General features: G+C 37.4%; 1 long non-coding RNA gene across 1 annotated transcript; it reads right to left on the bottom strand.

Annotated features, from left to right (window-relative positions):
- Positions 1–14251: 14251 nt before the first annotated feature.
- On the bottom strand, positions 14252–23356 carry LOC107309725. The gene is made up of 4 exons (XR_001553300.1): positions 23276–23356; positions 16566–16687; positions 16382–16447; positions 14252–16074 (listed from the first exon to the last, which is right to left on the bottom strand). It is a non-coding gene; the product is annotated as an uncharacterized LOC107309725 (long non-coding RNA).
- Between the last annotated feature and the right edge of the window lie 222 nt (positions 23357–23578).

Here is a 23578-nt window from a genome sequence, read left to right on the forward strand (position 1 = left end):
TGTACTTTTAAAGGGTAACAGCAAATCAGGAAACACAGAGCTACTGCAATGTGTTTCTTACATAATTTTTTTTCTTAAAGATCCTGATTTAAATTCAGTCTTATCAATAAAAAACACTACTGACACAGCTTTGAAATTTTAATTTTCTTTTGAAATAAAGGTCTGTTCTAGATTTGTTGTTGCTTGCCTCTGAACACTCATTGCTTTTATTATAGAGCATTTTTTCTTACAGCTGCTAAATCCTGTTTTCACAAGGAAAAAAAAAAAAAGGCACCTCTAATCATCAAAGCAGCACAATTTAGGCCTTTATTATGTCAGTCATGAATTGTCTTTCTTGTGAGCTCACAATGTCATAATATTCTTTTTGATTAATGAGGATCTTACAATTACAGGGTAGGAACTGTCATGCTGTACTGTAGAGATTGTCTAAAGGCAAAAATTACAGTTAATGCCAGTGCATTACCAAAGACTTAGGGGTGGAATTATTACTGTCACCAAATAAAAAGGGTATGCATCTGGAAGACTGACAGCTTTTGTCATTTCTGGAATGCGGTCAGCAGCCAATGAACTCTCACACAGAATTCCTTGAATTTTCACTCCCACTTCTGCACTAAGATTAAGGGTTCTAGACACTGGAGAAAACATTAGCAGATGATAAGCAACATAAGTAAACCGAGGGCATGAGCAAATATTACACAGCCTTTTTTTCTACCACCTAAGGGGCCCCAAACATCAAACTGGAGGAGAAGGAACAAAAACATTTGAAGTTCCTTATTAAAAATAAAAAGCAGTGATAAGCGGCAGGTCAGGAAACCACACAATTCAGTAGCATTTAACAACTTCAAATTCTATGACATTTTTAATATTAATAACAAGCCACAATATTTTAAGCACATTTAATGACCTAGCACATTTCTGAATCAAATATCAAGCTTTCTGAATAAAAAACATTCAGCTTTATAACAAGCATGACTGCTAAGCATCTTATTGCCAGCCTGTACTCTAAATTTCACTAACCAGTAGGTTAAGAGCTCCTAAGCAGAAACTTGTATTCTGGGCAACGTTCAGCAGCTGCTGATGGATCAAGCCTCAATGATTTTCTTTGTCCTCTTGCTAAATCCATTTTAATGAAGGATTCATGTATCAAAACCAATAAGCAAGGAGTATTCACCTCGGGGTGGACCAGCAGCAAATGTCAATTATCACAATTCCGCTGAATCAAAGTACAGCCCTCCAGTCTCTCACCAGCCCAGCAAACTTCATTTATCTTTTTCTTTAGTTTTAAATGTCTTTTCAGCAGAAGATGCAGATGAGGCATCCATGTTCTGTCACTTCAATATCAAGACTGCCTTTGAAAACTTTCACTGACACAGAAGTATTAACACTGGGAAAAAGTGCTAGGTTCCACGATCTTAGGAAATAGTTTTTCTTACAGTGTTAGCTAAAGTACTAATATAGACTTCTGCTTGCTCTGCTAATCTTAATCCAGTTGTCATTTGCAACGATCTAAGCAATAGAAGGCAGTTGCAAAATAATATCTAAACATATTCTTAAAAGCCAATTCTCTGCTAAGATCTGCTGCCTGTTTGCACCAGTGTCAGTGGATGCTTCTTGCTGTGTGCAGCAGAGCCAGCCTGCAGTAGGCAATAATTCGCTTCTGCTTGGTGAGAAATGATTCATGTCCATCCTGTTCTTGGCCTCTACATTCACAATCATCATTCCATAACACAGATGTTCATCCTTATGGACTGACAAGTTTATGCAGCTTCGTCTTCAAAGACTTTCAGCCATTTAACTGTTCTTCTGAAGACTGTTCCACAGCCTTCTATAGCCCAACTACTATTCCAGATGGCTAGAAAATGCTTCCTATTTATCAGCCTAAATTTATTCATGGGACCCATTTGTTCTCCTGCCAGTATTGTTCTGCAGCAACAAATTTTAGTCACTACTGAGTTGGGTTTGTATCAGCAAGCCATAACCTACAGACAAAAGGATCATTGTCTTACATTTGTTTATGGACTATTTCCCCTATATTATTTTAATGAAAAAGATGCAGTGAAGGTCTTTGGAATATAAATGAATGTCATTGGCAGATAAAATGATAGCTTACAAAGTTGCATTACAATTAACAGGCTTCCTAAATTATAGTTCATGCCTTAAATGATTAATATCTAATTATCTATACATATATATCTCTATAAGTTTATTGTCTGTAGCTTGTTAAATGTGTAAGTGTTCTACAAAAGTTTCAGTCATTAATAGAGTAATTAAAAATTTATCAATAAAGTACTTTGACTTAATTACATAAAATATATTTACAGCATAAATTAATCCAGTGAACTGATTTGGCATGTTAGAAGAAGACTTATAATGCTGTGGGTGACATTTTAAGCATATGAGCCTTCTCCTAAACTTCTGCCCTTACTGGGAGTCACAGGCTCCCGCCCCTACTCCACAGTCAGCACTCACCTTTTCTGACTTGCCACCACAACCAGCCATTCTTCGCTTTGATGTCTACCTTCCCCTTCCAAGCATTTCCCATTCACCTTCTTGACCTTCCTGTATTGCTGGTGTATGCATGGAAAACAGTGCATGTCCTCCTGCAACCAAAAGCACAAGGCCCTTCCTTAATCATAGAACCATTCAGGCAGCTTATACGCTTTTCAGGCACAAATAAAGCAGGCAAGTTGCTACTTGAGACACCAGTACCCCTCCAAGGAAGTAAAACTGTTTGTTTCTGTTTGATTTTGTTGCATGTTGCCTTTAAAACCATTGCAGAGGGTCAGTCATTTAGGAAGGTACAGGGGGCTGGATTTGGTGAGGAAACAAACCTGCTGCACTCATCCCAAATAACTTTGTCAGACAAAAATTTTTTCAGCCCTCAAGACAGAAAAAAGTCAGTACCAAACCAATTAAACAGCATGTACTTCTGATTCTTCCATGGACACTTACACACTTGAAGCACAAGAAGTAATGACTAGTGTACTCCACTACATGGCTGGATTATCAACCAGGCCTAGCATGGTAGGAAGGTCTTCCCTGAGGACCTAGCGGATACTTCCTATAACCAAACTAAATAAGAGGAGTGCTTTTTCAGCTCAAATGGCATTTTGACTCCACAAGGCTACTGCACCAGGTTTAAGTTCTCACTGCAAGTTGATGCATTTTGTTTGTCCAAAGCTATCTGTAAAAGGCATGCCTGAATAATCTGCTGCTAATAAACTTATATGGGTGTTTGCATACAAATGCTGCTCCTTCAAACATAGTACCTATTTCTCCAGACATGAGAAAGAGAGAGGACAGGTTTGCTTGAAGCTTGAATCCATTACAGCTTAATGCCTGAAACCATTACTGGAAAGAGATATAAACTCCATTGGCAGTAACCTTCATATTTTCATTTTACAGGTTGAGTAAGATTTTTGCTTCCTAATAAGCTTCAGGGGAAAAACAACAACAACAACAACAACTAATTTTGCCACACTTTTACCTTGGGATCTTCTCCAATAACTGTTGGGAAAAATAGGAAAGACTTTTGCTTTGCCTTAAGTTAAGCCAAAGCCCCAAAAGAAGACAGAGATGGCATGAAATAAAAAGGAAGTAAAATATAATATAATAAAATATAATAATAAAATAAAAAGGAAATAAAAATGAATAAAAATAAACTATGAAGAATGTTTACCTTAATTTTGAATTGCATTAGGATTGAGCTAGTTTTGTGGGTTATTTGTTTTTTCCATTCAAATATTAACACTTGAAAAAGGATAATACTCTAAAAGATATCCTTGTAAATACATTCGATACCTATAATTTTGTCACAGATGAGTGGTAAATAATACCAAGGTTTTAGTCATTTTACACTCTATTTTGTAATACATTTACCAAGAATATATCATTTAGTTCTGACTTCTTTAAAAGTAATGCTTGATTTGCCCTTGCCCAGCCACTTACAAAAAGACCTCACTGTGTTTTAAATTTGCTATTGCTGGAACTGGCAATGAGAAAACAGAGAGTTCTGTATGTCCAGGAGAAGACCAGCAGATCCAGTGATTTCACATTTCCACTGGGATTAAAGAGAATTTGTCTCTGTTGTATAGAATTTAGGAAAATTGATCCATTTGCTTTTTTCTTTCCAGTAAGTAGAAAGATTTTGTGGGTGGTTTACTTTGCTCTTTAAAAAAATAATCTGCTCTGCTCCCGGTGGGCAGTCTGGGTTATAAATGTAGTATTTCAATTGGCAGATTAGCCAGATTTCATGGGAATTAGAAGAGTATCCCATGGAAAATAAACAAAAATCATTTGAGGAAAGACGTGGGCCACAGAGAAGTCCTTGTTCGTGCAGTGCAGGGTGCAAGTTCATTAATGTGACTCCTTAGAGCTCTTCTCTTATCCACAGGTCAGAGAAGGAAACCATTTCCTTCTTACAAGTGGAAGGAAAGAAAAACAAATATACAGAAGACTGATAAAAGTACTAAGAATAAGCACTGACAAGTCTTTGAAGAATTACTTATTCATCAATAATATTTACTTAGCTATAACATGTTCAAAAATCAGCTTTTCACTGTTTCGGTACAAGATCTATTTTAAAGTAACATTACTAAAGAAAACCCACACTGTAGCTATAGATTAGATTTCAGGTTCTAAAAAATTGTTACTTAAGGAGCTTATTTTACTCCAGGTCAACTTCTGAGAAGAACCTACAGCTGGTGAAAGAACCTCAAAACTGGGCTGCATGAATAAGTACCCCAATGAAATTAGGTGCCCAAATACAAACAGTTTTGCAAGTTTGACCATTATGATCTTGAATGCTGTAAGAGAGCTCAGATATAAAAGAACACATGCTTGCTCAGAGTCTTTGTGGGCAAATCTCAAAAGGCAGAGTGTGAACAAGTCTGCCAAAGGTGGGTAAAAGCAAGTAAAGCTAACAGCAACTATTGAGGCAGCAATCTAGTGCTAGGCTTCACTGGAGATAGGTGGACTGAACTCCACTTAATAACCTACAAGTGTTTTGACAGAAAAGGTGAAATGTGCCAATTGCTCCTTTTCCAGATTTATGGGTTTGGAGATGGAAAAAAACAAGTACAAGGTACTACTCAACTATGGACTGATACTGTGACCAGCAGGCATTAGTTGCCCAGAGGAAATCTTCCCCATGTGTGCAAGGCACTCTCCACTTCTCTTTCTTTTAATTGAATGAGTAGTGTGTGCCAGAGCAGACAGAGAAACATTCTTCACAGACTCTGCCAGCTGAGCCCTGAGCATAAAAGGGGTTGAGTACAGGACCCTTGTCACTCATGGATAACCAACCTATAAACAGAAGCTGGCTTGCTTCCCTAGCTGCAAGCACCATCTACTGAGTTAGTCTACTCCAGGGTCCTCACAAGTGCAACAGCTCACCTCTAAGCTCCTCATGGTTTTACATGAGGCTGGTTTCCTTCACAAAATGCTCACAGCTATTGTCTTGTTTTAATCACACTGTGATATAAAGGTTGACCATAAGGCTCAGTTTGGTTCTCAGTACTTCTGGCACATGGAAGAACTGCCCAGATTAATCCAGCTATCCCAACTAACAAACATACACAACTGGATGTTACAATTCTAATTACAGAAAACATTAAAAATATAGGGAATTAAGAACTTGATTTGAATCCACAGGAACAAAAGGGGAACTTTCACATCCTGAGAGAGAAGGGAAAGTATTTATTAGAACTGTTGGTCTTTGGAATATACCACTTCTCTTGAACAAAAACTTCTACTATTGCACAAGCTGTTTAGAAATCAGGGAGATGGATGTGAAAGTAAGGTAAGCCATCAGATGCCCGGCACTAGTGAGGCTCCCATGAAAAAGGACAAGGAGATGGTGACAGGAGCTACTAAAAAAAAATATGTGAAGGCAGGCAAGATGGGCAAAATCATGATTGCATTAATGAGAAGAAAACACTTCCCAAAAGTATCACAGCAATGTAATTATTGAGAACCAGCAGTTCCACTGCTAAATTTGAGGATTAGTAAGAGGCAGTTTAAGAGCACACATTAAGACCGCACAAATCCCTTCAATAGACATGCTGTACCATGCAAAGATAAGGAAAGAAAAGGCTGCAACTAATCTTATTTTCTAAGTTCTGAGGCTGCCACCATTCAACCAAATGTGTGAGTATTAGTGCCTTTGCCTTCCACATACCTAGCTATGGCAGTGGCTAAGCTGAGCTGTCTCACAGAAGACATTGCTTCTCAAATGTAGATCAGAGCTCCTGAGTAGTTCCCGTCTCAGGGATCACCTGTCTCTAGGGACCGAAAGACTTTAAAACAACTAACAGGACTACCAAGCAGGAGGACAGATGCTGTAAAGCATCTTAATGTTCTGATTGCATGTTTGTAGGCACAATATATATAGAGAGAGAGAAATTTTATTAGATAGAACTTAGCATAAAACCATAAATAATACATGAATATTATCTTCTGATTAAAACTACTTGATGCCAAATGGAATCACACTAGTGTTCCATGACCCATCAAGCCAAAGATTTCTTCTGTTATCAATTTCAGGTGCCAACTGCTCCAACATTTCATGTACAATGGAAGATAAGCATACCCAAAATTTGAAGAACAATCTGACTTTCAGATTAAAACCTTTCAGCAATTATGTCAGAGTTTCTGAGGTTCAGAAATTGAAGCCAAACCAGTGCCTGGAATTTAATTTTATTGGAAAGCTTTTCATCAGGAAGACTGATCATCCCTATGAAGAGAACTGGTGAAAATAACTCCACAAAACAAATGGATTTACAGGTGTAGTATGTTTTGCGTGTCAATAACTGTACAAAGAAAGCTTTCACTGACTTGTTAGGAAGAAGGTGAGACTATAAAGAAGGTTTTCCTCCAGTGAAGAAAAAAAAAAAAAGGAATGTTTTTTAATAAGTGGTTCTTGCTGCTTTAGAAACAATCTCACTGATTTTTGTTCTTTTTTAAACAAATGAAGCTTGGGTTTGCAACCTAGCAAATTCCTTAATCAACCATCTAACCACACTACCCATTATGCATAGAACAGTGCGTATTTGATCAATAGCAGTGTTTTTGTTCATGCTATATTAACTAAATAAGTAGAAAAAAAAGCCTTCCACATTTTGTGGATATTTTCAGTTGCTGAGTCAGAAAACAAAATAAGGCCCCACATCTGCATTTATTTTTGTTCAGTAAAGCTTGCATCTCCCTTCAGGGCTGAGAGCAAGCAAACTGCTGCTAACCATGATAATTACACAGTACTCAGCATGATGAGTAGAATAACATTGTAACTGTCTAAGGGTTTGAACAATTTTGACTAATTTTGTATAGTGTATAATCTACAATAAAGATTCAGAGTGTGTTTTCTTTGCTCCGAGAACGCTTTTATCCTTTATCTCTGGGTCATTGTGAATGGGGGCTGGCTTCTAAAATCAAATTCAATCCAGATGAAGAACATCTGCAAAAATAGAATAGTTTATTTTTTTGACATTTGCATTTACATCATTTTATCTGGGTCTGATTATGTTTGTGATGGTCAAGGTAATATAAAGTAACCAGGACCCCATGGAGTCATTCAGACAAAATAAAAATATGCACACTCTTAAAACGTAACCACAATCACAACATATTAGTGACAGTGAATGAACGAGGGTGAAAGGACTCAAGAAAATATTAATGAGCTCTTTGCTTATGAGTGGTTTGTTTTTCTTCAGGAGGCCAGGCTAAGACTGTCATATGCAGTTACATATTAAAACCCTTCTTCTGCAAAGACCTAAGTGCTAATTTCACACACTGAAGAGTCACTGAGAAGCAACTGGGACTAATAACAGTTGAGAAAAGTTGTAGATGAGAGCTTATATAATTTCTGTATAACAGTTGTGGTGGTGCATAGCAATGGGAACTATAAATATTAGAACAATATTCATTAGCACTGAGTATAAAGCAGCAGCATGATCTAAAACTATTTTTACTTTTCTTAGAAATAAACAATCCACTGCTGTGAATGAACAGTATCACTCTTTATGAGTCTCAGGCAAAAACCTCACAATAATAATCAGGACTCTTAACAGTGCTCTGGTTTCTATGGCTTTTAAAGATCCATTTTTCATGAAACTGTTTAAGCAGAGGGAGGAAAGAAACAAAATGAGACAGAGCAGGAAAGAATTAAAGGAAATGCAACACCTACAAAAATGTTTCCATTTACCAAAATCAAGATTTCCAGCAAATTAAAATCCATACATATTCAATATTAATACATATCTTAAAAATACCGCACATGTTATTGAAAATAATAACAAGGTTTGTTTTTTTCCAATTAAAAAGTTTTCTTATTCAAAAGCTATCCTCAGCACTTATATTCCTGGCTTGAATTATGGTAATTTCCCTTTCAGAAATTCAGCTCCGTTCCCAAATTGGAGCAAACACAGAACCCCTATTTTGAAGGTCCAAAAATGGGATATATTTGTTGGCAATGTTTCATTGCTACCATCTGTAAAACAGGAATAAGAAATACCAGGACTGTAATGAGAATTATGCAGCCAGTAATTACAAAGCTCTTTGAAGAAAGGATTAAAGTAACCATAAGTTCTACCAATGTTGTTGCAAAGCTGTAGTCTTTACCAGTGAATTAAGATTGTTTCTAAATAACATTCTCACCAAAAAGAACTTTCTGACTGCATAGATTGCTACTAAAGAACATAAAGTGATGTCACCTCTTATCAGACCAGTTGGCAGATGATCATATAATTCCACCTGACTACTGTAATACAGGCTTAAAAAACTGATCTCATTCCGGCATATCAGTAAAATATATGGTCAACATATGTAATAGGTGGGACAAAAAATTCCACATTTCAACGTTTCTATGTCCAAAACTGTATTTTAACTGCATTCCATCACATTTAGTACAATTTTTAAAATTAAGAAATAAATTAATTAAAACAACAAAAAGCAACAAAAGTGCTGGTTTCACTCACATAGCCTTTTTTTAAAGAAGCTCAAGCCTGGGCAGTCTAGTGCATGCATATTTTCTAAGAAAATGGGAAAGACCAAGGTGTTGGTTTTTTGGTTTTTTTTCTGCGTAATAAAAATGTTAGGTGTGTGGGATATTTTTCTTTAGTAGACTTTTGGGATATAAGTGGCAAAATAATTCTCAAAGGGCAGAAGGAAATGGCTCATGGAGAGATTTTTCCTGTTGACTTTTTTCCAGGATATGATTTTTATGGTAGAGTTAGATAGTCCTTTAATGTTGATATTCAATAATGGGAAGTTTAACACTTAGCTAGGTCACTGTTTCTTTGAAAGGGTCTATTGGGTCAGATCAGCAGCTGCTGTACATCAGCACAACTCCACACACACTTATTCCAACAGAGGTTCACTTATTTACAGTAGCTAAAAGCCCACATATAAATCTTGTAGAAACAAAGCATCCACTTATAACAACCCTCTTAATTTCTTTCAAATCTTGCATTTATGGGTATTCTAAATACATACTTTGCCTTCCTTATTCAATAAACCCCACAATTTTTGATGCAGTTTACTTGTTTTCTTTGACTTGACCTCATTTATTCTATGATTCAAAATACCCACCTTAGCAGATAAATAAATAAATCAAACACCTGTTTTCAGAGCTTCAGTATTTCTATTATCAACCAAGCAAAGACCAAAGTTACAGACTGTTGGACAGGACATTTCCTGTGGGTTCAGTTGCTGTTGTTTTTAATCTTGCACTGGAAAGTGTTATTCTTAATGTGCACTGGAAATGTAAATTAATACCACTGGAACTACTGAAGCATTCAAGACTTATGTATATAGTTGAAAACAGACTTAGATAACCAGGTCTTCTCTGAAATTGTTCAACATTAATTTATCAAAGCAGACACTTTAACTCCCTATAATCGTCTTGTCTCACTGATATTTTTCAAGCAGGTAATTTAGTTTTATGCTGTTACTCACATGCTTGAGAATTCCAGCAACTCAGTAACTATTTTCTCCCTCAGTGATGTATTATACTAAGAACAAAACAAGCTGAGTGGTGTAGCTGGCACAATAGAAGAAAGGGATGCCATTCAGAGAGACCTGGACAAGCTTCAGAAATGGGACCATGGGAACCTAGTGAGACTCGACAAGGCCAAGTGTAAAGTGTTTCCCTTGGGTCATAGTAATCCCAGATATGTGTACAGCTTGGGAGAACAACTCATTGGGAGCAGCCCTGATGAAAAAGAGATGGGGATTCTGATTGATGAAAAAACAGAAACAAGCCAGCAATGTACCCTTGCAGCCTGGAAGGCCAACTGATTCCTTCATCAGAAGAAGGGTGGCTAGTAGGGAGAAGGAAATGATTGTTCCCCTCTACTCTGTCCACATGAGGACCCATCTGAAGTACTTTGACCGAGTCTTGGGCCCCTAGTACAGGCAACATATGAGCTGTTGGAGTGGGTCCAGAGGTAGGACATGAACACAGCCAAAGAGCTGGAAAACCTCTCCTACAAAGAAAGGCTGAGGGAGCTGGGCTTGTTCAGACTGGAGAAGGTTCCAAGGAGACCTCATTGTAGCCTTCCAGTACTTGAAGGGAGCTTACAAGCAGGAGAGGAATCAACTTTTTACTCTGTCTGTTAGTAATAGGACAAGAAGAAATGTCTTTAAACTATAACGGGAGATTTAGGTGAGGTATCAGGAAGAAATTCTTCATTCATATGGTGGTGAAGCACTGGCAGAGGTTGTCAAGATGCCTCATCTCTGAAGGAGTTCAAGTCCAGGCTGGAAATGACCTTAGGCAACTTGATCTAGGGCGTTGCAACCCTTCCCATAGCAGTGGGATTAGAAGCAGATGATCTTAAAGATCCCCTCCAACTTAAGCCATTCTAGGATTCTATGATACTGAGTGTTTGGGAAATTGGAAATTCCTACAGCATGCAGAGAACTTCTCAACTTTGGATACTATATTGCAGTTTTCCATGCTGGTGTTCCAATACACCCTGGGAAGAAGAATGATGAATAGAAATCTACTCTCTTCTAACTTCCAATTTCACATTTCCATGTGAAGAAACAATAGCTCACATGATTTGATTCTACAGGCAGCTGAAAGCAAAATCTGTTCTGTCATGCTTCATTGTGAATGACAATGCTTATAATATCTTTGTAAGATGTAATTTTTTCAAGTCAATAGAAAGTTGATATTCATAACCTAAGCAATAATTATCCCTTCTAAATGCTCTTGTTTCTGGCAGCCACTCTCATTAAGACTGCTTCAATTCACCATATACAGGCTGTAGAAAAAAAGAAAAAAAAAACCAGCACAGCTAGTTGCTCCAGTGGGGAGAAAAGATAATTCTGTTGTATAGAAAAAATGTAGAAAGCAATGTCTAGGAGTGTGGCTAATGCTACTAGCCTAGTTCTTGAGGTTTTCTTTCTTCAAATTTAATCCGATTGTTTTGAAAAACAAAAATGTTTTAGCATCAAAGATGGGGACATTCCAACTCCTCCACTCATCATTTCACTCCTTTGTTACTCTTTCTGCTATGGTCTATGTAATTTCTTTCTGTGTTTGTGGATTCTTTACTGAAAACAGTTTACCTGTTTTCCAAAAGACAATTGTTTTTGATTAAGAATCCCTAACTATAAAATATAGCATAACATTGTTCTGTATCTATACAGAGCACAAGGGAAAGGGAGAAATGAGAAGGCAGGGGAGAGATATTTCCTCATAGCTGTCATAGAACAACTGACCTAAAGCCTGAGGAAACTTAGCTGATATTTTTAGCATTACACATACACGTAGCGTTGTCTTGTCTTCTTATTTTGTTATACATGGCTCCAAGGGAAAGCACGCTCTGCTTATTACCCAGATGCTGAGATGTACCCACAGCTACACAGTATTTGAAAGCAGGCTTAACTCTTTCCCTTCCATTTTTATTTGTTGACCTGAGTTATTCAGAAGTGAACTACTACATGCACTCAGAAAAAACTGCAAAGTAAAAGCCCTTTCAGTCTAGAAAAAAGCATTAGTCAAATAGGTATATACTGCAAGAAATCACCTTCTGCTGATCTATAACAGAAGATCCCACAGTGAGGTATATCTCCCATATCCCAGACTCTCCCAGCAGGCAGCTTCCAAAAATGCTGTCCTAAAAGGTTTGGAAAATTTTCTAATCCTACATTATTTGCCCTTCGTGAGAATAGGATGAGGTCTATAGGATGAGGTTTAAAAGAAAAACAACAATTTGTATTTCTACTGAATTTCTTTTCTTTCCTTTTCTTCCAAGGGTATCTCAGATGTCAGGTCAGTGGAAAACTTAGCAGAAATATGAGAAAGTCAACAACATGAATATCTCACAGTTCCCTGATTATGAATATCACAGTTCTTTGATAGGTTGTATTGGTAGCTTCTCACAAAATGGCAGATTCCTCTTTTAAGAATGCTTGCATTCCAGATCAGAGTTAAGCACTTAAAACATTGGCCTAATTAGTGAAACAGCACTTTAAAGAAGGAATAAGATAAGAACTGAACCTAAATTTCAATGTATAATTCTCTATTTCCTATTCTAATGAACATCAAAACATTAACTATAAAATATAATCCACAATCAGGATATACATTCTCAATGTATTTAGCTGAAGCACAAGAACAGTGTTTCAAAAAAGCTGTTTGCTGAGATTTTCTTCACACCCAACCTAGGCTGGAGGAGTGGAAAGGTCAGAAATGCTCTATAAAAACTCAGCAAGCTATTTTCTTCCTCTGACATGGTGCTAGCCCCATAACCAAACTCTGGATCAGCCTCTGAATTTTAACTACATCTCCTGCACAAAGAAGTTTTTCCAGATGACAACAAAGATTCCAGTAGCTGCCACCAAATCCTTACTTCCTTTATTATCTCTTTCTTACCTGAGCCACACTCCAGCAAGCAAGACTGTCAAGGGTCCAGAGGCAATGGCTTGATAGGTTGTGAGAAAGGCCATAGTATAGGAGATTTGTCAGGCAACATGGTTCATTCTCCACAACCCTTCCCATTTCATCTGATTCAGATTTGCAGCCAACACTCCGACAGCTGTTGTTTAACTCATCCTTTTTCTGTACATAGTCACTTGCTGTTCATTATCACAACTATATGGTTCAACCTTTTAAGGGAAGATAACTTGACAGCATGGTGCTATGCATCATGGCTCTTCCACATGGAATACTCAGGAAAATTCATCTGAATTATTTTTTTAAGTGGATTAGTTGAACCACATTAAAAGCCCAGAACAAATGTAACCTGAATTTGGTTTAGCTTAATTTTCTCCACAAATGAATTAAGCAAAATTAGGCTCCTTTTACCTCAAATATGTGACTTTGGAGAGCTCTAATATGGCTTATCCAATGTAATTTAAGTCTATATGTATCTTATCCTGCACATACAGATCTTTACAATCCAAGAATTAATGTTCAAGACAATTCTGGCAAATTTGCTTGATGAAACATACCAAAACAGTCAAAGTAATATTCCCTATTTTACATCCACATGTTTCTCCCAGGCTATTCTGTGCAGTTGTACCAGGGTATGAATTCTCTGTACTGCTGGACCAGGGACTGAGTATCCAGATTCTAAATGCCTGTCTCCAGTCTTCACCCTCTGAGACCCTCTTCTCCTGGAAAAAATAAAATAAAATAAATAAATAAATATTATAATAAATAAATAAATGTAGCAAAACAAACAAGCTTCCAATACGAGGGGAGAAAACTGCACAATTTAGAGGAATGGAATCCAGCTAGAAAGCACCCAGAGGTAACAAAACACCCTGTCATTTCAATGTAAAGTAAAGAGAGAGGGATCTTCTCTATGTTATTTTAGTTAGCATGCAGACCCTGAAAAATCAATGGATGGCCAGAGGGTACAACGTGAAAGTGAAGGAAGACAGGAGATAGATAGAGGAGAAATGTAAGTTATCTTGAAATATATATATTTCAAATCAACAAATACAATCCCCTTTGAAAAACATGAGGTTGCCTGTGAATATCTCCAACAAACAGTAGGCAAAGAGCCAGTTTTGGCTTGACACACTTAATGAAATGGAAAAAAAAAAAATTAAAAAAAAAAATAAATCACTCAGCTGAGATCAGAATCCCAAAAGCACTGAGAGCAATGATGTCAAGCCCCAAGTTTATTACAGACAAAAAGAATTCCCCAGTGGCAAGAAGTACTTGGATGCAACCCCTTCCAATGACAAAGTCATCAGAAGCTAAAAGCATCCTTTCTTGTCACCCCATAGGTTTCAGAAGAAAACATGCTGGGCTGCAGAGGGAGCTGTACTTCCACCCTTTTGGTGCAGCAGCCAAGGAAGGATGGCCAAATTACAGTGATATCTCAGAGCTACATTTTTTTCTCTATAGTGGAAGCACTGTGCAAGCTCTGTAGTGCTGAGTGCAGCCTACCACATTGCTGGCTATGTTACTGTCTGCATTTAATCTGTAGGTTTAACAGCTCTCATCTCACTGTGCTGTAACAGTGCTGCCTGACAGCACAGTTTTGTCTCATGTGAAGGTAATGTTTAATCGAAATGGATACTGTGCTTCTATTCTCATTTAGCACAAAATCTGTCCTTCTTCCAAGGTGAAGAGCTGAGCAGAAACACAGTAACATTTAAAATCTTATTAACTAATGACTACACTTCCTTCCACTTTGTGACAAATTGCTCTATCAGCACAAAGAATGCCCAGATGGGTATCTACATAATTTACAGTTCAAAAAGTCTAAGTTAATTCTTCATGGTCAGTCACTTCAAAAACAAAAAAAAGTTTGATTTTATAGTAGTTAAGTAGCCAACATACAACTGTAAGTAATGTTACCATTGCAGTGTCCGATTATTTGGAATCTGAAAAGGTTTCCTAATGACCTGTGAGACTGTAGAACTGCTAATTTTGTTAATCTAAATTGATGTTTGATTTAAACAAATATGGAATGCAGATGCCTGGTTATAAATGGCAGCATGTTTTTCACCTAAAGGATAATTTTGCAGTTTGAGTGTAATCGATTCAGTAAATTCTGGTGCAGATATGCATTTCTTGCAATACACAAGTAGCAGAAGAAAAAGCTAGAAATACAGTGTTCATGCATTAAACATCTGACAACACACCAAAATTTGTGATTCTTAGTCCTGTACCATAAAGGGAACGATGCCTCAGAGGAATGTAAGTTATGAATAGGAAGTAGCAGCTACCATTATGTTCATTCCAATTTAAGGTCATGGTGATTTATGATTTAGATATTTTCACCCAAAGTAAAAGACTGAATTGTTAGCAATGGAGGCTATTTCAGGTAATCAGTACCCTAGTAGCAATCCTAACAAGCAAGTGCTTTGATAAGGCTCCAAAGTAGCCAATATAAAAGCCCAATTGCAGTGACATTCATCAATGTGACAGGGCCTCTAAAATGTGCTTCAGCTGAGAACAACCCTTGTGCTTTCCTGGGCTATGCTAAAGCACAAACAGTATACATTTTCAACCAAATATTGATAGACATGAAAGGTAATAACTTAGCCATTTTTTTGACAATTTGCTTTGAGCCAGTCCTAACATTAGGGTGAATGTAATTGTGTGATTATACCAAGAAAAACACTTAAGTACTCTTGAAAAATTAATAATGAAGTAGGAGAGACTGGATTGGCTGGATTGTTTTGGAAAGCTCAGTTGTCAAGGCCTCTGCCTTGCCCTGTTGTTCTTTGAAGTCATTCAGCAAGATTCTGTTTTGATCAGAGATCACAGGAGAGTGATATACAGTTCCTTTTGTCTTTTCTGTTTCAAAATCATTTTTTTTTTCCAGATTGGTTTAGTCCTTTACTGTTAAAATCACTCAGAAGATAGACTTCACAGAACGTGTAAAGAAACTCTACCTACTAATCACGATTGCAAGTATATTAAGCAGTTTTAAAAAGAATAATAAAAGCGGAAACATTTAAACATTTTGCATCCAAGTCTGGGTTCTCCAACACAGGAAGGAGATGGATCTTCTGGAGAGGGTCCAGAGGAGGGCCACAAAGATGATTCAATGGTTGAAGTACCTCTCCTATGAAGACAGGCTGAAGGAAATGGGCTTGTTCAGCCTGGAAAAGAGAATGGGAGACCTCATTGCATCCCTCCAATATTTAAAGGGAGTTTATAAACACAAGGGAAATCAACTTCTCACACAGGCAGATAGATAGTGATAGGATGAAGAGGAATCATTCAAAACAAAAAGGAAAGAAGATTTAAATTAGACATCAAGGGAAGTTCTTTACTGAGAGAGTGTTGAGGTACACAGATTGCCCCTTGAGGTTGTGGGTACCCCATCCCTGGAGGTGTTTAAGGTCATGCTGGATGCGACCCAGGGCAATCCAATCTAGTATTTGATCTAGCAGGTGGCAGCCCTACCTGTGGCAGAGGGATTGGAACTTGACAGTCCTTGTGGTCTCTTCCATCCCAAGACATTCTGTGATTCTATGAAATATAAGAACACTGATATAAGTTTTTTACGCTGGTTTACATTTATGTGGTGAAGTAAATACAGACTAACGAAGAAACAGACATAGTCCTTCACCTCAGTCAAACATAATACCTTCCAGAAGCTGGTGAGTAAGGGTTTCTGAGGGTATCTATGTCCCAAATTTGATTGCTCAGGGAAAATTTCATCTCTTTGGATTGTACATACTTGGGTATGCCAGTCATTGAGGTATGGACCTGTGGGAGAAACGACTTATTTCTAGTTCAAGGAGATTTGGAGAAACAACTTTGGTTTCATATCTATTGAAAGTATCACCTTGGGATTCTTCATCATGCATTGAATCTGGAAAAACAAACAAACAAAACAAAACAAACAAACAAAAAAAACCACCAAGCTGTAACATAAAATTCAGGTTTTATATGTTACAACTAACTGTGATCAGCAGCAACACAAGTTGGAGCTACACTGTTTCTCTGCAACAAAGATAATCACCAAGTAGGACTTCTAATAGTCTGCAGCAATTGCACAACAAAGTAGCATATGTAGCATGTGTGCTGGATGTTTATCAGTGCTTCTCTGATGAGTAGCAAAAGGTTGTATTTTTATGCAACTCTACCAGAAACTGCCTGAAACATGAGCAGAAAAGGATAATATCACATTAAAGTGTGAGAAAGTTAAAATACTTCCTGTTTTTCCTGGTATTTCAAGAGAAAATATGGAAAAATACATCTGTAAGAGAAGAAAAATAAAATTTACATATTCAGCATGAGAAATAAGATTCTTAAAAAAAAAATCAAATGCATTGAACATATTTCTAGCAGAATCACTAGGTATTTTCAGGACTAGTTATTGGTGCAGCAGCAATGAAGAAATACATTAGAAAGTATTCTAAAATTGTCCTATCTGACGCTTAGAGAAGCAATGTCTCTGTCTATCAACTTAAATCAATTTCTACCTTAGGCACACACATTGTACTTGTCACCAGGTTATAGCAGTTAAACCACCTGTACATCCATGATGTTTTGACAGCTTTGCACACAAATGCTGTAATTTCCTGCATAGTTTATGAACTTGCATTTAACAGTGTGATAAATATATATATATCACATGTATACAACTGTGCCAGGCCTGAGAGTAGTCCCTTCATTTGGGTTTTCTTTGCTGTAAGACCTGTATCATGAGTCCAACTACTGCTGCTGTACTGGGTGGAATCACAGCAGCTTACAGTCATGAACTCTATGCAGCTCCAGTAAATGATGAATCAGGGAATTAGGCTCAGACCTGATGGCTAATTTACTTCCAATGAGACTGAGGTGGCTCCCAGAGTCTGCTCTTTTATTAGTATTCCAGATCTTGCCACATTGCCATTTACTGTGGCTTTGGCAGGTGCTTTGCAGCTGCTGCTGCTCCACATGAGGAAACAAATACTCTGTCTTTTGTGTTCCCGATGAGGAAAATGTAGCCTGTGCGACAGAACAAGAGATTCCCTGTGGCCTCTGTAGAAACTAGGAATAACGCTGGTTAATATGTGGGCAGAGAGAAAGCACAACAGAGCACCGAAAAAAAGAGCACATGCATCTAATATGTTTCTGGAAAATGATCACTTTCCCACAAGACTTATGGAGACAACTGCCTTAACTGACTGTATAATGCCCCTTCACAGAGACAAGGCCAATCTGTGTGACGGATGACACTAACGCCAGAAATACATGAGTGTTCTCCTTGGGCAATGAAGCAATAATGTCTCTGTGCCAGAGTTACTGCCACCATTAAGACTAGGTGCAAGGCATTAATTATATTCACAGCAGAAGCACAGCAACATAATAGTACTGAGACTGTCATTTCCCAGTCCAAACTCCTCTAATTAAGTCCCAGCTGATGTCTGCTGTTCAAGTATAGAGTCTTAATTTCACCAGGGGACATGGGGGGGAGGGGGAATAAAAATAAAAGCAAACAAACACAGTTTAAGTCTTACCCAATAAGGAAGACCTGACATTTGGGGGGATTTGAATATTTTCATGCTGAACTGAGGACATTGTTTGGTTGAATTTTTTTAATCTAGGAATCATCTGCTGCCCTGTTTTGTAATTAACTGGACAGTATTCATCATATAGAATGTAACCGACCCTGGAATCAGCCACAACTTGGTGCTTTTCAGGTGTAATTTGCACAATATAATTCAAGCCTTGCAGAACAACAAGAGTGCAGGAAAAATCCAGCCATCACATTGCTGTATATCTCCATAGGCCAATGATACTTTATATTCAAAGTAATTTTATGACCTAGTCCCAGCAGTACGGTTTGGTATCATGGCAACTTATAGGGCTATTTATACTTCCAGATCCCAGTGTAGTATATATCAGTTTCACAAGCAATTCTATGTATGTATTTCTCTCTGTCTCTCCTTCATCTTCTTCTTCATTATATTTTTAATGAAACTTTATTCACCATAAATAATAAAAAAGGAGATTCCAGTGTCAAATCTGAGAAATTTTTAAATTTACCTTTTAAGTCTTCATTCTTAATGAAATTTCAGGTTACTTTTTAAAGATAAAAGCTTCAATCTGTTTGTTATTATTTTACTTCAAAAGGAAGAGGTAGGCAATCCCACTCCTCTTTTTTCTTCCCGTCACCAACAGAACACATAAAAACAAAAAACAGAGATAAAATTGCAAAGATGGTCAAATTCATAAAAAAAAATAAAATAAAATAGAAAAAACTCGCAATATCTGGGGAGAGACTTTTTTAATATATTTTTACTCCATTTGATTTCTTGATCATATACTCCACTCGGTTAGCTACCTTGCCATTTGCTTCCATTTTAAATTAAAGTAGATTTCTTATAAGTGTCTACATTTATGTAAGTTACTTGTAGGTGTTAACAAAGATTTGGGCTGTGACTTTGATAGTACCTCCCCTGTTCAGTCCTTTACATTCTGATGTGTCTTGTGGGGGGGGGGGGGGGGTAACTCTAGAACCTGGGGAAAGGGGGGGGTTGAACCATGGAAGCACACGGCAACAGTTACTCTGAAAGTAATGTCTCCTATTTGTTTCCATGAAAACTGCAACAGATATGAAGACCACAATAACACTATTGGATAGAGCACATTCACAGCTACAAAATACTATTTTTCCATATAGTCACCACTGTTAGCTGATTCATATGGATGAGCTGACCAAGACATTCTTCCATTTTGTCATGTGATGGCTGTCTGGAACATGGCTTCTCTTTAAAATCACTGTTGCCAGATCTAAAATGTACCACCCACTGCCTCACTGTGCTCATATCTACTGTTTGAGTATCCATTGTTCTTTCAGCAAGCATCAATGAATGTCAGTGGGTGCAATCGTTTTCCATGCATGGAGGAATTTGATTCCACTCCTTTACTTCATATGCACTTCCATATTAGATGCCATTTTGTCAAACTGCCCCTCTGCTGCCCTATACCATACTGCAACCAAATGTAATGGAAGAGTGGCAGAAAGGTTCAACCTCAACTTCCAACTAACATCTGCCTCTGACATTGACACTGTGGGCTGACATAATAAAATGTGAGGCATTACTTTTGGAGCAGCCCTTACAATTCCATTAGTGGAGAGGGAGGAGAGGAAAGGTGGACTGTTGAAGAAATCGTTAGTCCATGGTTTATACAACTGTGATTTTCTGTTCAGGTTATTAAAAACTAGTCACTTGTCATTTAATTAGACTAGATGATGAGAATCCACCTAAAAGTTAGAAACAGGATCATGTTCTTTAAAATATTCATCATAGTTACACCTAGCTTTGTAAGTTATCTTATTTGTATCAAGGGCACTATTAAATATAGTATTAATTTACCTGAGCAGATTATGGAAAGAGGCCTTTAGAGGATATTATTGGCAATGATCTATAACAAAGCTTACTGCTTACCCAAAAAGCAAGCCTCTCTGAACCTACAGTCTTAACTCTAGCAACACAGCAGTGCTCTAGAGCCCTGAGCAAGGGGACAGTGTAAGGTAAAAAGAGCCATTCAGTGACCACATTCATTCAAAGAGTAGATCTTAAGCTGAGCCTTGAACTTAGGTGACAAGTACTGTCAGATGGAGCACAGACCTCTCTCCCTAAGGTAATGAGCCAAGACCTCCAATTTATTTCACATGGACTATTTGAGAGCCACCAGATAATAATGGCTATCAGTCACTGCCAACCCATGGTGAATTTAAAATAGTGACTTGGAGGGGAAAGGTTCTATGTCATAACCCTCTAGGCATATAGTCCCCATATCATGCCATTTATTAGGCAGCTTGGCACTGAAATTACATTTATTTGTACCATAATATTTCATGCTATATTGTCCGAGGTTAATAAAGCCTCATTAACAGCTGCTGGTAGACCCCATAAAGCTCTTCAAGATTTCATTTTGCAATAATGGCAAGGAACCTCACAATTTATTTTTCCCTATCCAATCTCAAATGCCCTACAGCACAGGCTTAAATTTGGAAGAGAATAGGGGGGAAAAAAAAGGCTATCTGTTCAGGAAAAGTCAAAAGTAGCCCTTCTCTCCAAGTCATCATTAGCTATAGAATCATTTCTAATGCACAAAATGCTGGCTAATAGTGTCCTTTTTCTCTTATTCATTTTGAGATATCAGGAGAGAGTATAATCCTCTCAAAAGCATAGCAGGCAAAAAGATACTTGGGTAGCTCTACTCTTCATTTGAGAAATTCACCCCATTTTTCTCTAAAAGTATTAAGAAAACATTGTCCTGTGGAAATAGATGTGTGGATTTTACAAGGAAAGGGCAGGGAAAAAATGTACTGTGATAGGCAAGTAAGTTTTCTTATGCACCAGACAATACATTCTGTTAGTACGTCTAATATTGCTCCAAGGAAAAAACCTGGCTCATAACAGCAATGATTTTGAACAATCAAATCTTTGCTGCAAAATTCCTATTGACTCAATTTGAATTTCATCTTTGACCTCACTTGCTTTCTACAGTCCTCTAAACTTATGAAAACTAAGTAGTCTTTATCTCAAGATCTCCCTCTGTGTAATCACAAAGACCCTGAGCCTTGGTGCTTTTTATGTTTGAATTCTGACTATCACAAAAAATTGCTGAATTAAATATGTTTTTCCAAAAGAATAAGATCCTCAAAGCACTGGGGATGGCTTGTTTTCTTTAGCAAAAGAAAAAATATGGGCTTCTTATAGAGCTCTTCAGTACTGGGAATTCAGTAGAAGTTCGTAACTCCTTTTCTAACCTGTTCAATGGCAGAACAGCTCTGGAATATCCAGCAGTGAAAATAAGGTAATATCAGAAGAGAGTTCTTAAAGTCTGCTACTTAAGAAACATATTAGAAAGGAGTAAAACAGACACAGCTGAAGGAGCATGCCAACAGATCTTGGTGGGAGTAAGATACAATATTTACTTTCTACATAAGTGAAACAGGAGAAAAATACACCCAGCAAACAAACCTTCAGTACAGGGCAAACTTTACCTCTGTGTGCATACACAGCTCTGTTGAAGAAGTGTTTCATATTTTATTTCAGAAAATTCACAATCCAAACAAATAAAACACATAAATGAGGTCAAGACAGGAAAAGAGTAGAGCAGCAAAATGATTTGTCCAAAATCACAGACCTGGAAAACATAGAAGGAACTTAAAACCTCATGGCTCTTATTTTACACTAGACCTATAGGAGAAGAGGTCAGCTCTAGTTTGATTTTCCTATGTACAGTCCTCACCTTTCCTAACCCTCAAAATACGTATTTATGACAACTTGGAATTTGAGTGTTTAACGCAGGTAAGTGTTCAGAAGAACAATGTAAATCAGCATACATCACATTTCTGCCATACTGAAATAGGATTAAAGAATTACAAATTGCACATCCCCACAGTTTTATACTTGCAAAACTTCAGCTTTCTGTCCATAAACATGATAAGTGTTTGATGAAATAGGTGTTTACAGTTAGTGGGAAAACTGCAGACTTGCATATTACTCTCCATTTGAACCTATGCATCCTGATTAATATTACACATTTTACACATTTTTTTCTTGTTTATTCATAATTCACTTGTGTGTGAATTTTCAAGGGCAGAAAAATAGATCAAAGAATCTAGAAGAAGAATTTAAGCAATTTTGACCAGATTATTATTAATCTTTCATACACATATTTTTCTCCCTCCTAAATTTATTCCAGTCATCTTTACATGTGAATTACCAGTTAAAAATATTTCATTTTGAACTGTAAAATAAAAAAGACGACAAAACAATATACATCCATTAGACAAAACAACAACTTCAAAGAAGAAAAGAGATGGAATAAACTTCACACTGAATCCAAGGGAGAGCTGAAGTAGTAGTGACAGAAAGATATACTCACATATCTGTAGGTCTATGGTCATGCTAAAACCTAAAGGATCTTTTAGCATTTGTCAAGATAATGTATCAGTAGGAAATTATACAGAGAAGGGGATAAGCTAACAATACCTAGGTTATTGCCCCTCCTCTATCACATCAAACAAGCACTTAAAAACCAAGTGACAGGAGGGAGAATTCACCAATAAGACACTAAGATACACAAACGTGTGAGAGCTGCTAGAGTCTGAAACTTGCAGGTGTGTGCCTTGGGGTTGTGGCACAGCCATTGGAGAACATATCATTGGCTTGTGACAAGTATTTCAGGATTCATGTCTTAAAGCCTAAACACAAAAAAAAAATAAGCTGCCTCGATGATGACCACTGTATAGTTGGAATAATACAAGTGTAGTTACATATAGTTGGAATGATACAAGTATAGTTGTAAATAAATAGCCAGAAGGCATCTCAGGAAAAGACTCACCAGCTCTGAGGCCTTCAGTCAAGATGGGCCAATGTTGATTCTCACCACAAGAACTCCACAAAAAAGCAAATTCCAGAAAGAGATGCTACCTTAGTAGTGGTCAGCCCTTAAATGGGATCTAGGAGAGGTGGAGTCAAGCTCCACCCATTCCAGGAGCACAGCTGAATTACCTTCACCTGTCCTCCCACAGCTGACTCGTCGCTTGCCTCAGATGGTTAATCAGAGGTTCAGGCTGTGATCAACAGTCACAAAAAAGAAATCCATAAACGTCCACAAAAATAATCCAAGGGATGGAGCACTTTC

The sequence above is a fragment of the Coturnix japonica genome, chromosome 2 (assembly GCF_001577835.2).
Source record: "Coturnix japonica isolate 7356 chromosome 2, Coturnix japonica 2.1, whole genome shotgun sequence".
NCBI classification, from domain to species: Eukaryota; Metazoa; Chordata; class Aves; order Galliformes; family Phasianidae; genus Coturnix; species Coturnix japonica.